The 2,261-nt window shown below is 43.3% G+C and overlaps 1 pseudogene; it reads left to right on the plus strand.

The window, feature by feature from the left end:
- LOC103214159 overlaps positions 1–2,134 on the plus strand; it is a 12,797-nt pseudogene extending 10,663 nt beyond the window's left edge.
- Positions 2,135–2,261: the final 127 nt, after the last annotated feature.

Genomic DNA, 2,261 nt, shown 5'->3' on the forward strand with positions numbered 1-2,261 from the left:
GCTCACTAATGCCTACGATATTGATCTTTATGTGTTCCATTTCATTTTTGACAACTTCCAATTTTCCTAGATTCATACTTTGTACATTCCATGTTCCAATTATTAATGGATGTTTGCATCTGTTTCTGCTCATTTTGAGTCATGTCACATCAACCAATGGAGGTCCCAACAACTTTATTCTATCCATATCATTAAGGTCGTCTCTACTCTGAGGAGTCAGCTCTTCCCCAATCAAATTTGAGTGCCTTCCACCTTAATGAGCTCATCTTCTGGCACTATATTGGACAATGTTTCAATGATTTTCATAAAGTTTTCTAGTAATATATCAGACAGTGTTTCACTTCTATTCATAAGGTTTTCACTGGCCAATTGTTTGAGAAGTAGATGAGCTCTTTCTTCTTCCAAGTCTGTCTTAGCCCAGAAGATCTGCCGAAAACTATCCACCATGGGTAACCCTGCTGGCATTTTGCAACACAGTGGCATAGCCTCCAGTTTCACAGAAACACAAAAGCCACCACAGGATGACAAACTGGCAGACAAGTTCATCTCACTTAGTTGTTTCTAATCCCTTTGCACCTGCCTACCTCAGACAACTGCCTTAAAATAGTATCCCACAAGCAAAAAGTAGTCCCCAAGCCCCAGCCCACCTATCTCAGGCCTCAGCCTTAATAAAGAGCAGCCCCCAAGCCCCAGGCCCACCTACCTCAGGCCCCAATCTTAAAATACAGCTGGCCCCAAGAAAAAGCAACTTCCAAAGCCCAGGCCTGCCTACCTCAGGCCCTGGTCTTAATATAGAGCCATGACCAAGCAAAAAGCAGCCTCCAAGTGCTGGGCCTGTCTACCTCAGTCCCTTGCCTTAATAGAGAGCTTCCCCCAAGTGAAAAGCAGCCTCTAAGCCCCAGGCCCATCTAACTCAGTTCCCTGCCTTAGTAAAGAGTCTCCCCCAAAGGAAAATCAGCCTCCAAGACTCAGGCCTGCCTACCTCAGGCCCCAGCCTTAATATAGAGCCACCCCCAAGTGAAAAGCAGCCTCCAAGACCCAGTAAAGGCTAAAAGCTTGGTGATTCAAGAACATTCACCCACTGCCAAGGACACATCTATATCAAAATGAACTTTACCAACAAGGTTCTGCAGTAATGACAGATTTTGCTATATGGTTTAACATGATTAGCTTTGGTATCATTCTGAGCACTCCACTGGTCATCCATACATCACTGATACTAAACTAGAGCATTGATGTCCCCTGTCTCTCAACACTTTAGGTAAGTCATGAAGACAACACTTCTGAATAACCTCTGTTGTTGTTGTTGTTAAGTGCCATCAAGTCGTTTCCAACTCATAGCAACCCCATGCACAGCAGAACGAAACACTGTCCAATCCTATGCCAGCCCCACAATCCCTGCTACACTTGAGCCCATCATCGCAGCCACTGTGTCAATCCATCTCGTTGAAGGCCTCCCCATCTTTCGTCGACCCTCCACCCTACCAAGCATGACATCCTTCTCCAGGGAATGGTCCCTTCTTACAACATGACCAAAATAGGTAAGATGAAGTCTGGCCATTCTTGCTTCCAAGGAGCATTCTGGTTGCACTTCCTCCAGGACAGATCTGTTAGTTCTTTTAGCAGTCCATGGTACTTTCAGCATTCTTCGCCAGCACCACAACTCAAAAGCATCAACTCTTCTTCGGTCTTCCTTATTCATTGTCCAGCTGAATAACCTCTAGATGGCAATAAAAAAAAAAAAATCATATTGATGTCTTCTACTTCTGTTGACTCATCTCATTCAATGTACATTTTATAGAAGATGGTAAAATAGAGTGTCAGGTCTTCCTTGAAACACAGAAAGATATTCTCAATGGAAATGAACTTCAGTTTCAGACTAAGGAATGTTATTTAAATGTTGGCACTGTTTCCAGAAAAAGAGAAAATAACAGTGTATATTCTATTGTCAAAAGGAATGTGGAAGGGCATGATACGTTGTACTAATTCAAAGAAGCTCTCAAATGGCATTTGGATTTTGGCTGAGTGACATATCCACCCAGAAAACCCTAATTCTGTACAATCCCTGATATGTAGAGCTCCTGAAGTCTCTAAATACATCTATCAGGTTTATGATAGTATTTTGAAAAACTAATGATTTACTTAGGAGCTCTGGTAGCATAGTGACTAAGGCACTTGACTGCTCACCAGAAGGCTGGTGGTTCAAACCCACCAGCCACTCCTCGGAAGGAAGGTTGGGCAATCCTACTTCCGTAGTGATA

Source organism: Orycteropus afer, unplaced genomic scaffold (assembly GCF_000298275.1).
Source record: "Orycteropus afer afer isolate SDZICR_OR568_19922 unplaced genomic scaffold, OryAfe1.0 scaffold00019, whole genome shotgun sequence".
Classification (NCBI taxonomy): Eukaryota; Metazoa; Chordata; class Mammalia; order Tubulidentata; family Orycteropodidae; genus Orycteropus; species Orycteropus afer.